The sequence below is a fragment of the Vicugna pacos genome, chromosome 3, assembly GCF_048564905.1.
Source record: "Vicugna pacos chromosome 3, VicPac4, whole genome shotgun sequence".
Lineage (NCBI taxonomy): Eukaryota > Metazoa > Chordata > Mammalia > Artiodactyla > Camelidae > Vicugna > Vicugna pacos.
The window spans coordinates 113,765,775-113,781,372 of NC_132989.1; the positions used below are offsets into that span (position 1 = coordinate 113,765,775).

The 15,598-nt window shown below is 41.8% G+C and overlaps 1 long non-coding RNA gene across 1 annotated transcript; it reads left to right on the forward strand.

The window, feature by feature from the left end:
• The first annotated feature begins 4,378 nt into the window (after positions 1-4,378).
• LOC140690004 (uncharacterized) lies at positions 4,379-13,570 on the forward strand. Its single transcript, XR_012065183.1, has 3 exons — positions 4,379-4,495; positions 9,841-9,931; positions 13,438-13,570. It is a non-coding gene; the product is annotated as an uncharacterized lncRNA (long non-coding RNA).
• Positions 13,571-15,598: the final 2,028 nt, after the last annotated feature.

Genomic DNA, 15,598 nt, shown 5'->3' on the forward strand with positions numbered 1-15,598 from the left:
GGGAACTACTGGGACTCCTAGACCACACCCTTCAAATGGGATGAACTTGCACCCCGTGTCCTCCTGGTTCAAGTTAACTCTTACCAGTTACTGAATTACTGTGAGTTGAGTGAAGCCCTCAGTCTCGCTGAGATGGCACTGACTTCCCTCCTTACTTGGTTTGATTTTGCATTTCTTCAGTTCCCTTAAATAATTTTAATGGTTTCTGTTTTCCTTAGCAAAATTAGCCCATAATTCTTTCCCCTCATTTGAGTCTGCAGTGAGTCCCACCCCACTGCCTTGAAATAAATCTCTTTTAGAAATTCTCCTTTTCTTGCTGTTTTATTCTCTAACATGGATTATGAAATTTTGACCCATGTAGGAGAATGTATGTAGTGTACGTGTATCCTATGACGCACAGTGATGCGATAAACACCAGGAATACCTTGTAGAATCAAAGGAAGATGGAGCCATTGGGCCTCGGGAGGATAGGACATCTAGTTCTGGGGATCTTAGAAACCAAAGTTTCCAGATGACCTCTCTAGTGTATGGTTGTCAATCCAATGATTCAACTCCAACTCCCCTCTGTCCTGTGTCTCCTTCAAGGGTGAGTTCCCAGGAAGGAAAGCCTGTTTGACCTAGCTTGCTCACATACTCGGCTCCGTGGTTAGGGTGTGGCAGATCCTATCACTGGGGGACACAGAAGGTCAGTATAGTTCCCCCAACAGAAAATGTGAAGTAGGTAAAACAAACATTCATTTTCCACGCGCTCCAAGCCAGGAGCTGCGGGTGGGGCTTAGCCGGGGCTCCCTGTCCTTGTCACCACTTGCTCCCATGTGGGTTTCACCTCATTTGGCAGTTGCTGGCCAGAGTATCCTGTTCTCTGGCTGGTCTCACTTCATTGTATTGCATGAAAAATCCTTGAATAGCATTTGAATGTCATTTTCAACCAATTTTCTAGCATTGATGTATAGATTTTCTTTGTTACTGGTTGCTAATTTTGAGAAGGAATTAAATTCCATGCTTGACTCATGTTTTGAACCATAGCGGATATTTCAGGGGTAGGTTGGCAAGGTTTGTGAATGGGGTGAGAGTAGTGGAGCAAGAAAGAAGATGAATGAAGTTGCATATAGCAATTCTCACTAAGGGAATACATGAATTAATTATAGGTAGAGTTTTAAACCTTATGAGTTTGGAGGAGTCTCATAGGTTTCTGCCAATGTGGGTTGGATTGCCTGACCTCTAGTCCACCTGGCTGTGGTTTTCCGCTCACGCCTTTACTCTCAAAGGTTTGGTTTTTCACCATCTGCTTCATCTCTGCAATCTTGTGTGCCCACCTTAATAAAAATAATTGCAAAAATGATAGTAACCACCCTTTTCAGGAGCTTATGTAGTAGACATGCTTAGCACTTGATGTATATGTTTAGCTTAATTTTCAGACCAGCTCTGCAAGGCAGATCTTTCTATCCCTATTTTACAAGGTGGGGAAACTGGAGCTTTGTGAGGTTACTTCTGCTCAGTTTGACTTGAATTTTTGTCATCGGCATCCACACTGCCTGGTGGCAGCTGACTGGAGAGGCAGGGTGGTCACAGGGCCAAGAGGAGTCTGCTTGTCTGATTCGGATCTTGGTTCCATCATTTACTAGTTGTGTAACCTAGTAAGTCCCTTAACCATTCTTGGCCTCAGTTTTCCCATCTGTAAAGTGAGGAGAATCACTGAACTTACTACTAAGGTCATTGTGATAATTAAAGAAATTAACATATGAAAAGCACATGAAACAGCGCATGGTCTTTAAGGGGCTCAACATAAAGGTTGGTTATTGTTATGTGTCCGTGGGTGGTGTATAGAAGGGAGAATTCCTGGGAGTCAGGGCGATTAACTAGCTGTGGGATTTTGAGTCAGGTCATTTTGCTCTTTGATCTGCTGACGTGACCGTGGAATTAGGAGGCAGATGGAATGTTCTCCAAGGAACTCTCAACAGTAAACTGGAATGAATGAGGGGCTTTTTGCACTTTCTGAAGTCCATGCCATTTCCCCTAGGGGTAACAGGTTGGAGAAGAAGCCATGAAGGGTGACAATAAGGTCCTCCCACCTGGACAGGTGTTCTGCCCAGAATGTCTCTTGCCAAACAGAACTGGCCTCACACAAGCAAGCCTGGGGTTCACAGGCTGTAAACCAGGGCTCCCTGAACTGGGGTACTGAGAACAAAGGAGCCAAGTGCAGGGTTTCCAAGGAGGTGGTGGCAGCAGTGATGATTCAAAGACATACACTTTCAAGGCAAGAATCCTTAACTTTCTTTGTCCCTTGGACCCCTTTGGCCATCTGATGAGGTCCATGCAACCTTTCTGCAAATAATGTTTTTAAATACACAAAATAAAATACATAGAATTATAAAGAAAACCAATTGGGTTAAAATATAATTACCATATATAATTATACATGTATAATATATAGCTGATATACATGTATGTGTATATATAAAGTTGGTGATTCAGTAATATATGGGCTTCTTTATTACTGTATTAAATAGCCAGCTCAAGCTCCCATGGCAGGTCTAACAGCTACCTAAATTTTGAAATAGTGATGAGAGTAAATATTTTCAGATACCTGCACAACCTTAATGTGATGTGAAAATACTGGTGATTTCTCTTGGTGATAAAGTCTCCGAGAGGACCGTGGTTGGCTGCCTGCATTCCCATTTGAAGGAAGTGCTAAATTTCAGTTAGAGGTTAGTGAAAATAAAGATGTTAATTTTTTTCCCATCCAAGTTTATAGATCCCCTGAATTCATGCCACCCCAATAATGTCTGTGGTTCTATGACCCAAAGGCAGATGCGTAATGATACGTAGGTTGGAAGGCCTGCTCGGGATTAGGAAAGAGGAATTTCTAAACAAGAGCCACAGCTTTCCTGATCTGTCAGTGGGAAGGTCTAGAGAGTGTGGAAATTAGAATATCCCTCTCCAAAGGGCAAAACGTTTACTCTAGAGGCAACTTCTGTGACATAAAGGATTGAGAGGCAGCATGACATTGAATTCTTATGCCCACGAAGGAGGCGAGGGTTGGCATAGGTCATTTTTGGCCTGGATTGCTTTCAGAGGTTCTTACGGAAAGCCTAGGGTGTGTTTCCTATGCAAGTGCAATAGGGTTAAACATGTGAAAATGCTGGCTTATCACCCACAATGCAATGGACCAGTGGGATGATTTAATGCAGCTCTCAATGGGACAGTGAAGATTTATGTGGATAATCATCCCGATGCTGGGAATGATAAGTTATCACATTTATCATTTGCATATAGAAAGGCCTTTCATGAATTCTCTTGGTTCTCACAATTCAACCCTATTCTTGAGAAGAAGGTGAATAGTTTTTCGATTTAATTAGTGAGTACCAGAAAGGTAAATTGAGAGGGTATAAAACATCAATAGTAGACCACGTATTAAGACTGAAAGAAAAAAATGGAAGCTATTTGTTCTCTGACAAACATTATGTGTTTCTGACCTATGTTTGTTTTCTGCATTGGCAAACCCCGTGTAGACACAGTAATCTCTGAAGGTTTAATGCGAGCCGTGAGCGTGTTCTAGGATGTTTGCACAGGGGCCGTCATTTCTGGATAATTTTATGGCTCTCCCAACGCAGGATCTGTGGAAGCCAGCAGGTGGGAGCCAGACTCCTGAGGGGCTGCGGAATTAATGAAAAGACCAGTGAGCCTCTCTCTGCACATGTTCTACATTTTTCCAACCACATGAGAGTTCTCACTAAATTTCTTGGTACTTAAAAAGGATCTTTGAAAAAGTTAGGAATCATTGCTCCAGAGGATAGGCAATTACTTCCATGGAAATGTGATTTCAAATTTATTCTTAGCAAATTTCAAAAGACATCAGCAGGTTCAACTCCTTACAGACACGTTTCAGAGGCATGACTTTTATGAAACAGCCTACTCACCTTCATATACCAAACTTTATTTCCTTTTTTATTTCCTTACTTATAAGTCTTTCTTAAAAAAATTAGAATCTCAGTTTTAAAGTTCTATTTCAATATTATTTTAAAACTTACATTCATAGATAAGCTTGAGTTTGTAGCTAGAAACTGGCTATCAAAGTCTCTGGCTGCAACAGTTTTTAAAGAAACCACTGCATTTAAGTTTGAGCTCAAATTACATGAAGCAAGGGAAGGAACGCAATGGAGGCTTTTTGCTCATTTTTGGGAAATAGAAGACGATGGGGAAATTTATCAGAGAAAAGCAGTCAATCTGTATCATGTTTTTGTGACGTGATTTGTTTATGGAGTGATACATTTTTTTTTGTTTGAACTGATGCAATTTGAGGGTCTGGTGGAATTCTGGAACTTTCCTAAAAGACCAATGCAAGGTATTTTTTTAATTAGTCGTTTTCTCTACCACAGGGGTGGCCTACTTGTTATTGCAGCGGAGAAAAGCATCAGAAGGGCTTTGAAGGCGTGGAGCAGCCTCAAAGTTCTCAAGCTCTTCTGAAACGTAGCAGCTCACTGGGAAGCCCAAGGTAAGAATTCATAATATTCAAAAGAAATCTTTGCTTCATGCTGGGAGATGAATTTGCTCTTCAAGATTGGAGGCCAGCTTGATAAACTGTTAGATCAGCTGAAGATACAGGATAGTTCATGGTTAGTCTTCAAGGTAATCTCCCCCCATGGTGGCCTAGAAGATGAAAACACAGGGATCTCAAACTTGAGAACCATACTGTTGAAACATGCTTGCAGCCCAAAGTCTCCCTATGTTACAGGCTTCTGCTCTGCCACTGATAAGATAAGGATTTTTGAAAGAATTCCTCAAGAGAGGACTGTGATGTGGTGATGGCCATTTAAAGGGGGCTAAGAAGTGAGAGCTCCAGCATAAGTTGTTAGGACTCCGGTCTCCTGCTGGCAGGAGCAACTGACTGTAGCCACGCTCAGGAGGTAAGCTCAATGTAGGATGAGAAATGCACTTTCAGAATTGGATTTCAAAAGGAATCATTCAACAGGCTGGCCTCCATATTGGCCTCTGCACCTTCTAAACAGAATAAGCAGATTCAGCAGACTGCTGCACAGTGGCTGTGAGAGCTGGCTGGTGGCCAGGGAGATCTACTGACGCAGGTTGGTCCTAATGATGTGAAAAGGTCAACAAATCAGAAGAACGTCAGTACAACACCTTAGGAAGCTGACATAATCCCTTTAAGAATGAGCCAGGAGAAAAGCCTCAGTCCTTCCCACAGAAGCCCTTCCATCTTTCAAGGCCAACCTCCCGCAGTTGGACATGGACATTGCCGTGTGCTCAGAAGCTGTCTGGAGCAAGCCCTGGTTCCTGGGATCCCACGTGCAGACATGATTCCCTTGAGGTTTAAGGTCTTGAGAATGAAGCAGCTGTGGGGCCATCAGGCCATTGGCTGTTGCCTGTCTATTCTTCCAGGTACCAGAGCAGAAAGGACTCATTCGATGTCTTCTTGGTAGAGGTGTTTTCAATGAGGAACAAACATAGGTTAATTAACAGCAGATCTTGCTGAACAAAAGTAATTATTTCTCTGATTGTGATCACTGATTTTGTGGGGAGAGGGAAATGAGAGAAGAGACCTTAATTTAAGGAGCAGCTTGACATTATGCCACTTGATTATGAAAACAGTGAATTTGGAAGTGCAAGTGAGATTACGTTCCTGAAGGGTGAGTTTGTCCTTGAAGAACAGCAAACGGTGAATATCCTCAGTGGGTCACAAGGTGGAGCCTGGAACAAATACCCTGGGGAATGTCTCAGTCACTCCACTAATTGAATCACTTGTGTGATTTCCCAGTGGGCTGTATGTAGGCTCTTTGGGGGAAAAAGTCGATCGATCTTGACCTTTGCATTTTTATAGTATTCACAAATACGTGACACTCAAATATTTGTTGAAAGAATGAGTGAAGAGAGGAAGGAGGCAGGCCAGTTTCATTCAGTTTAGGTCAAGGCTATGAGCAAAACTAAGACATAGGCCGTGTTTGGTTTTCATCTCTTTTATGAAGCTGTCTTTGTATCTTCAGGAAAAGGTGTCCATGGTCCTCCTTGGTCCTACTGAATGTGCTATGGCGTGTCCTCTCTTCCATCTTACTTCCTTACCTCTCTTTCCTACTCCTGCTGACTGGTGAATTCACAGACGTAGCAAATGTGTATAAACACAGAGTAACATGAAAAAGTAATCTACCTCACCAAGGATTGTTTCTAATCTCAGGGCAATGTCTGTGCTAAGAAAGCTGGCCTTCCCAATGTCCATGATTCAGGGGCCACCTCTCACCCTGCTAAGACATCTGGACTCCTTAACGTCTAGAGCCAAAGAGCAAAACCATAGGAGAGATGAAGTATATCTTGCCAACACAAGGCTCATTTTTTGAGGGGTTCAATTATTTCCCCCAAGAGGATCTAAACATTTTCTTAAGTAACCCACACTGGAAAAGGTCTTTCTTAAAGGAGAAATTTGTCTACCAACAATAGGATAGCAGAGGAACATCGTTATTTACACAAGAGAAACGCATATGACATTCATTCTCTACAGAGTGATATTTACCCCAAGGAGGCAAAAATTGGTTCTTGGAGGGGAGGAGGGTTGGTGAACAAATTTTAGATGTTATAATGATTTGTGGGCCTCTAAAGTGTCATGGTGCATAGACATACAGTATACTGGTGCCATTAAAATTTCATGAGAAGGGGTGATTAGGAAAAGTCTAAAAAGACTCCTTGGGTGGGAGGGATGATGATGAAAAAAACAGTTGAGAAAGACTGATCTACGTTAAGTGAGGTCATTTTCTTGGCCACATTTTGAGGCCCAGCTAACATTCAGACTTCTCTAAGAAGCTTTCCTTTCTTAAAACCTTAAAATCCCAGTCAATGAATTCTCAGAACTGTTTTCATCAAGGCTATAGAAATGGTGATATTTGTGGTGATATCACGTGACTTTCCCTGAAGCCCCCTGAAGGAGATCAGAGGTGTCAGTTCAAGGGTGGAGACTATGGGATGGGCTGAGGATTCCAGAACAGATCACCTGTTGCAGGACAGCTCATCCAAGTTCACGTCTGCTCCCTCATCAGACATGAACCTGTGAGGTGTCAAGAACAGCCTTCCCTACAAACATCTTTGGGGGTTTTCATTTCTTTCCTGTTGCTGTGTTGATTGGCTTCAATGTAGAGGACTGAAGGATACATTGTCCGCTTACTTATTCAGTCATCATTTATTAAGTCCTTACTGTGTGCCAGGCATTATTCTGTTTCCTGGATACACAGCAACAAACTAGAAGGACCCAGCCCAGAAAGAAGCCCATACACTCACGATCAATTAATCTACAATAAAGGAGGCAAGAGTATACAATGGAGAAAAGACAGTCTGTGTGATAAGTGGTGCTTCAAAAACTGGACAGCTACATATAAAAAATGAAATTAGAACATTCTCTAACATCATAAACAAAAATAAACTCAAAACAGGTTAAAGATCTGAATGTAAGACCCCAAACCATAAAACTCTTTGAAGAAAACATAGGCAGATCACTATTTGCCATAAATTGTAGCAGTATTTTTTTTGGATCTGTCTCATAAAGCAAAGAAAATAAAAACAAAAATAAAAAAATGGGACCTAATTAAATTTAAAAGCTTTTGCATGACAAAGGAAACCACTGACAAAACAAGACAACCTACTTGAATGGGAGAAGATATTTGCAAATGATATAACTGATAAGGGGTTAATATCCAACATATATAAACAGCTCATACAACTCAACATCAAAAAATCACACAACCCAATTAAGAAATGAGCTGAAGAACTAAGTAGACATTTTTCCAAAGAGGAAATGCAGATGGCCAATGGGCACATGAAAAGATGCTCAACATTGCTAATCATCAGGGAAGTGCACATCAAAACTACACTGAGATAGCACCTCACACCCTGTCAGAATGGGCATCATCAAAAAGACCACAAATAACAAATAATGGTGTGAATGCGGAGAAAAGGGAACCCTTGTACACTGTTGTTGGGAATGTAAATTGGTGCAGTCACTGTGGAAAACAGTATGGAGGTTCCTCAAAAAGCTAAAAACACAGTGAAAAAAATGTGACAATGAATATGTGTATGTTCACGTATAACTGAAAAATTGTGCTCTACACTGGAATTTGACACAACATTGTAAAATGACTATAACTCAGTTAAAAAAAGTTAAAAAAAAAAACCCAAAACTAAAAACAGATACCATATGACTTAGCAATTCCACTCATGGGTATGTCTGAAAAAAAACCCAAAAACACTAATTTGAAAAGATACATGCACCCCCAATGTTAATAGCATTATTTACAATTGCCAAATATGGAAGCAATCTAAGTGTCCATCTACAGATAAATGGATGAAGATGTGCTGTACATACACACACAGTGGAATATTACTCAGCTGTAAAAAATGCAATTTTGTCATTTGCTGCAACATGATGTACTTGGAGGGTATTATGCTAAGTGAGATAAGTCAGACAGAGAAAGACAAATACTGTGTGATGTCACTTATATGTGGAATCCAAAAAAATACAATGAACTAGTGAATATAACAAAAAAGAAGCAGACTCACAGATATACAGAACAAACTGGTGGTTACCAGCAGGGAGAAGGAAGAGGGAAGGAGCAATATAGGGGTAGGAGATTAATGGGTACAAACTATAATGTATAAAATTAGCTACTAGGATGTATTGTACAACATGGGGAATATGGCCAGTGTTTTATAATAACTACAAATGGAATATAACCTTTAAAAATTGTGAGCCACTATATCGTTCACCTGTAACTTAGATAATTTTGTACATCAAATATACTACAATGAAAAAAATTTTAAAAAAGGACCCAGTCTCTCCTCTCTAGAGCTTAATCATTAAGGGGAAGCCAGGTTCAATGCATAAACAAACAATGACATAGCCATTTGTAATAAAATTCTTCAATTTTTAAAACTGGGTGGAGGGACAGAGAATGACTGAGATCAGGAGATCAGGATGGACCACTGTGAGTTGAGGGCCACTGAAGGATGAGAGTTAGTGCCATCAGGAGCAGGTCTGGGAGAAGTGCATTCTTGGCTGGGAAATATTCCTACAAAGGCCCCGAGAGGGGATGGGAAATAATCTCTGGCTGCATTATGGACCATAGAGGGACTGAAATGAGCAAAGGAGACCATTGCAGTCATGAAGGCCAGAGATGGTGGTGATGTGTCCATGGCAAGAGATGGATGGATTCAGGTTAAGCTTTGGAGGTAGAGATGTCAATGTGCCAAGTTCATACTGCTTGCCACACGACTAGCCGATAAATCTAAAGATGAGTGGTTGGGGCAAGGAATAGCCACTTTATTTGCAAAGCCAGCAAACCAAAAAGATGGCAGACTCATGTCCTAAAGAACCATCTTAACGTGGAATAAAACTGAGACTTCTTTTATGTTAAGGGAAAGGGGAGGCAGTAAGATTCAAGATTGAAGGACAAAGCTGAGTGCAGACTTCTCGGAGTCACCTGGCCTTCAGGGGGCGAATAACTATTCTTTGTTCTTCTGCTTTCTCACATGGTGCCGGATCACAAAACTCCTGCAAAAACTTCATATTGTTAGCAGTTATTTTTACTCTACCATTCTTATTTCTGCCTATTAACAAGGTTTCTGGGCTGAAAACAAACTTATCTATACCAAGTACTAGCCATAACTAGCTTGGGACCATGGGATGGAAACTTTCTTCAAGGAACTTAATGAGCTATTTGGGCACAAGCAACATTTCTCTAATATTTAACTCTTTCTGTGCCAGGCTAGAGTGATAAGAGTATTTAAGCTAAAGAATGAGGGAGGCAGTTCCAACATAGTGTTAGTTCTGCTCTTCCTCTGTTACAGGCCCAGGAGCGTCTGATGGACTGGAGGTGGGGCATGAGAGAAAAATGAAGACATCAGAGATGATTCTCAGGCTTTTGACCTGAGATACGAGGTAAAGGAAAGGATCACTGCTAAGACTGGGAGGACTGGGTTGAGGGGAATTGGTCCAGGGAGAAAAGTTTGATATTTCTATTGATATACAAGTAGAAACGTCAAATAAGCAGTTAAATACACAAATCAAGAGTCCAGTGGGTCAAGATGGGGATAAAAACTTAGGAAACCTGAATTGCAGCGAAGGACACGAGGGAGACAGGCGTCTTACACTACTTGCGCCCAGAGCCACTCATGGCAAACTGGGTATATTCTGCCTTTGTCTTTGCCTTGCTTTCCTTGGGGGAATAACTTTGTGTTCTAGAGGAAATGATAGATTCCTCCAGTTAGAGGCCAGATCTCGTACTTCTCTGGGTCTTTCCCAGGACATGAAGGATCTCAGTGTCCTGTCAGAGCCCTTTCATCTTGTACTACTGTTCAGAGAGAGCTCTGAGCTCCTTTTCCTCACTATGAAACCAGAGGGGCTTCTCTGCTCTGGTTTTGTGTGAGGTTCAGGCCACCACGGCTCCCTGCCCACCCTTAAGGATGTCTTAAGCCTCTGCAGCTGCTGGGAGGGTTGTCAGGAGGAGAGCAGGACTGGTGAGTTCCATGCCTTTCTTCTTGACCAGATCTCCCATTTTTTTCTCATCTGAAGCAAAAGCAAAACTGAACCAGGCCAAAAAAGGCAAACAAGGCTCGGACTCTATTTAGAAAACAAACATGGAGATGATAACTCGCCCTCTTCCCTTTATTTCTCGTATCCAAGGAGCTGACTTTTTGTTTTCCTTGTTGGAAGTGAAATGGATGTTTCCCCCTTTCTGTTGGCTTTGTAATATTTGCTTAGCAACTCTTTAGCAATGGTAGGGAATTACAACCTGTCCCAGTCAACTCATTCTCAGAACTGTTTCCCTCAAGGACGTAGAAGTGGTTGTCTCCTCCTAAATCCTCCGACAGGGAAGATGAGAGAAAGGCCTGGGGCGGTGGCAGCCGCTTAAGAATGAGGAAGCGTTTTTACTAGAAAAGGCTCCTAAAGTGACAGGCTTTCGTCATGAAAGGGACAGATTCTACCCAGAATATTTTGGAAATCTTCTGAACAGATATTTAGCAGACATCGATGCTGCCTTGAGGATGACATGTGCTCTTCTTAATCATTTTAGGTCAGGCCTTCGGAGAAGTTATAGCACTCAGAAGGTGCTTGATAGAAACATGTAGCTTGAGTTCACCATGCGCTGTGTCCAGCAGAAGAATTTTAGCCTTCTCTGATTAGGAGTCAAACACAGAAGACCAAGTCAGATGCCTAATATCGTCTTTACGCAATTCTATCCTCCTAGGTTGATTCAGATTCCCACACATTTTTTTAAACTAGTAATTTGATAAAGTTAACTCCTCTGTTCCCTGATCCCAGTAACTAGGAATCAGTGTTAACCAAGGATATAAAAGTAGGAGGGGCTGAGGTACCGAGCTGTCATGGACAACATTTTCTAAGGAGAAAGAATGCTGTTTGGGGTTGAAGAAAGCATGGTCCCTCTTCTGTGGTTATGAGTGAACACAATGGGAATGACAGCCAGATGGCTTCTGGTGGCAGCCAAGATCACACCTGGTCACCAGGCAGTTCTCAGAATTTGAAAGGAAACTGGCACTACTTGGGGATCATGAGAAAACCAGGAGAAATCTCACGGACCGCAGGTAGCTCTTCCCTCCTGCTCCACCCCATAGCGTTCTGCGGGTGCTGGTTGGTGGGATATAGTTCGTTTCACATACATGGTTTAAATAGAACGCAAACAAATTCCTGTTATAATTACTCTCCCCTTTAAACAGTTAATACAATTTCTAGTGTACATTTTAAAAATTCATTTAAATTTACATTATTTAATTCTGAAAAATATATCATCTTTAAAAATAAAAATAGATTTGACTTACTTGGCAAGTCTCTTTGAATACATATGAAACTAAGCTAATAAAAATAAATCATGGGGGTGAGACTGAAACACACACACACACACACAAAGGAGGTAAAGCATCACTCAGTAGAACTGCAAGCAAATGATTCTCTTAAAGAAAATCTCTAAAATTTGCTTAGAGTAATGGAATCTTCATGGTTTTGAAATAAGTCAAGGCTCTTGGCACACTGCTAGTATGCATAAATGTGCAATTCCCCACCCCCACCCCAGAAATCCCAACTCCAAAAGGGAAAGTTGGCTTTGTTAATGGGGTAAACAAATCTGTTGTATACTTCATATTTGCTATACTCTTCCTTAAATATTTGGTTTTGAAAAATCATCCAATTATTGCTGTCCCACTGTAGGAACGACAAAACTATAGTTTCGTAAATGTGACACACTTGAACTTGCTTTCAGTGGAATCCTACAGATAAGATTTATGCCACAGCTCAGTGCAAATCCAGCCTGAGAGCTCATTGTCATAACCTTCAGATATCATGACCGGGTCCTTTTGTGACTCCTGTCAGTTCAGCCAGCCAAAGACATTTAACTGCCTGGAGGAGAAGGTCGTGATGAGAGGATGCCCATCCCAGGGGAGAAGGGTGTGCGGGGCTCTGGTGCAGGAGAAGCTGCCAGAGACTCGGAGTCTGGAGGCTGGGTTCTTGGTGGCTCCACTGTGACTTACCTTTCTAATCTTGGGCAAGCCACTTGATTTCTTTGGACCTCATTTTCTTTAACCAAACCGAATGATTTGGATGAAATAATTTCTAAACTTCATCTCTAAATAATTGTGTGATCCCTTCTGAGGAATCAGAACTCCACCCCTCACCTCACCTCCCAGCTTTTCTTACTCTGCTCCTCTCCAAGAGAAAGTTATAGCTTGAAGGATAGCCCTAGTTAAGTAGGTGGGTGTGGAGCGGAAGACAAGAAGGCACCAAACCACTGAGCAGCCCGCTGCCGGGTGCGGAGCTGTCCTTGGTGGATGATGTGCCAGCATCCTGCAGGCTTAGCGCCTCTTCCTTTTCTAGTTTCTTTAAGGTAAAAGGTGAGACCTGTAGCCCTCAGCATCACTGGGCTCTTTCTGGATTCTTTCTGATGCCATGTGTACTTAAAGAAATTTGTGCAATTATTTTGTTATGCGATATATTTAAACCTTAGCCAGATAGATTTTACCTGAGCAAGAATCACTCTCTTAGAGAATTAAATTCTCTTTTAATGTTCCTATGCCACATTTAATAATCTTTGTGTCCCTCTACAGCATTTCTGGATTAGTAATCCACTCCATTTTTATACACATTGGGTTGGAAAATTTGGAACTGCTATATATTTAGCAGGTCTCCAAAGGAAGTCCATTTTTAAGAAGAAAAAAAAAAGAACAAAACTTTCTTCTACTATAATTGAATTTTCTCTAAGGTTTTAACCACCATTATGGGGGATTGAGGGCTATAAAAACTTCTAAATTTTAGATATGCTGCAGTTAAACCAATAGACTAAAACTTAGTTTGAATTATAGCTGTGAAACCGCATTATTCTAGAAATAATTCCAGTACAAATGCCATAAAAGTGATGATTTTTTTTTGTGATCTAGGCTTTCTTCCCCCAATTTCCTCTCGGATGGTCTTATGACATCTCATGGCAGTTTGAAACTGAATTATAAGTGGTAAGATGCATTAGTCAAACATTTATTCATATGCTTAAGTCAGTATTGATTAAAAATATTTAAAGTTTTCTATTTTGTCAATAATTTTAGGTTCCTGTTGGCATGGACTTCTGGGCTATGTTCTTGCCTTATCCCTGTTTATCGCCTCAATTTATCAATCAAGCATTAGTTACAGTTAATTGTCGTTCATTATGTCCCTTTAATATTGCCCAAAGAGAGTTAACTCCTACCTACCATGTATTTTAGATGCTCTGTATGAGTTCCATGAGACCCAGGAATTAAGCTTAACTATTTGTGTGAGAAGATTGAGTCTCAAATATGTGATCTGAGGCCACCCAGAAAGAAATGGAATTATTTAGGGCCAGAAAAAAGAAGTATGTAGGAAAAAGATCACCTGCTAACTTGAAAAGAGGTAAAACGTAAGGAGTGTCAGATGAGTCACATATCAGATTGTTTAACTACAGACATTCTGTCAAAATTTCTTGACCCTGCAAGAGCATTTCATTAAATGAAGTGTGCAAATACCAGGAGTGGGATTGCTGGATCATAGGTAAATTCTCCACAAAACCCCCAACAACAGGGTAAAGGGAGTTTCTGGGTTGGTGAACACATCGAGGTGTGGGAGGTTGTACATGAAAGTCTCTTTCCTCACCTGCCCCTCACAGCCTGCCCTGTGCCTCTCTTCCATTTGGCTGTTCCTGAGTTGTAGCCATTACAGTAAACCAAATAATAGTGAGTAAAGTGTTTTTCTGAGTTCTGCAAGCTGTTCTAGCAAATTATTGAGCCCGAGAAGGGGGATGGGAACTCTTCACTTATAGGCAGTTAGTTGGTCAAAAGTACCAGACTCACAAGAGGCCAGACTCGCAACTGGCGTCTGCAGTGAGGGGCAGTCTTGTGGGACTGAGCCCTTGACCCGTGAATCTGTCTGACTCCGGGTACGTAGTGCTCAGATGGAATGGAAATGGAAATGGAAATGGAAGCCACACATTAGGTGTCAGAGTTTTGTAAGAAGAAGAAACAAGGGTTTTCTTTTAGCCTAGATGTAGTGATGCTTCTGCCCTCTCAGTGGCTGTGTGAGGGTAGTTTTAGTTATAAGGGACAGAAACTGAATTTAATGCAACATATATTTCCCGTGTCAGGGAAGTCCAGGGCTGCCTAGGCTTGAGGGGCACATGCAGTGATGTCACAATGTGGCCTGTCTACCTTTTGAATCTGCTGCTCTGAGTCGCTTCATTCTCAAGCAGATTCTCCACGTGGTGGCAGAGGTGGTTGCTGGCACACCTGGGCTTAGGTCTTCCCAGTGATGAAGCTAGAAGTCCACAGAGAGTGTCTCTTTTCTGATGATTCCAACAAGATCGCTGTGGGGAGAGGGGCTGCCCGTCCAGCTCCCATGAGTGTCAGAACCTGAAGTAATAGCTCTGCCCGGGGGCTTGGGTTTCTCTGGTGCACCAAACCCGAGTCATGTTCCCTCTCCTAGGGCGGGGGAAGAGGTTCACCTGTTGGAAGTTCCCCATAAGGGCTTCTGTTACTGGATAAAATGGAGGGAAGGCAAAGTGAGAGGATAAAACCCATAATTACAATAGTCCACCCCAGCCACCTTCCAGAAGAAGCAGGAGACAGCTGCAGGTACCCAACCACTGCCTTCATTTACTCAAGCCACCAAACTCACTGTTTCCTACCTTCAGTATTTTCTCTGATGAGAAGCGAGGTCAAGAGTGTCCCCTAATCAGCCTCAGTGACTCTTTTACACATCTGTACTCACGAGACACTGCTCATGATTTAGCTGAGGTTCAGTATTTATATTACTCGTGCTCGGAGTCAGTTAAATCCGTTTGGGATCTGAAATCATGACAGAACAGCAGGCCCTTAGGGCCGATGGCTGATACATGGACATGTCAGCACAGAAGAGGAAGCATCTCAGGGTTGACAGTGTCATCCCCCCTGCCAGGTGAATGTTGTTTTGTGTTTAAGCCATTCTGTTGTTAAGAAACAGATAGTCTTCAGTCGAATTGCATGGAGAAGCAAAAATTGATTGTCAATAAGTTTGTGGCTTGGAATGTTATTACTCAGGATAAATTGTAAGGGGAAA